This window comes from Penaeus monodon, chromosome 28, assembly GCF_015228065.2.
Source record: "Penaeus monodon isolate SGIC_2016 chromosome 28, NSTDA_Pmon_1, whole genome shotgun sequence".
Taxonomy (NCBI): Eukaryota; Metazoa; Arthropoda; class Malacostraca; order Decapoda; family Penaeidae; genus Penaeus; species Penaeus monodon.
Genome location: NC_051413.1, coordinates 31102373 through 31102737, shown reverse-complemented (window position 1 = coordinate 31102737; position 365 = coordinate 31102373).

The window sequence follows — 365 nt, the reverse complement described above, 5'->3', positions numbered from 1 at the left end:
CTGAAGTCTGAATTTAGATTTTTCTGAAACGAGTCTTTGGTAATATTGTAGTCCTGTTTGTCTGTCACTCGAGAAATTAGAAAAATGAACGAAATAATAAGGAACAGAAGGAATGAGGAAACTGGAATATAAAGAACAACAACAAAACGAGAGAGATAGAAAAAAAAACTAAGAGAAAAAAACAAAAACAGAAGAAATATAATACGATAATATTTTTGTTTCTTATTTTCACGTTCCAATATTCTGTCGGACTCACTCACCATCACCATCCTCTCTCGCCAGTCTTCTGAAAACACTGGCACCTGTGACTGACACGTGAATACATGGCGCTAAGTCCCCATTGTGCCAATTTTTCCGCCTCGATG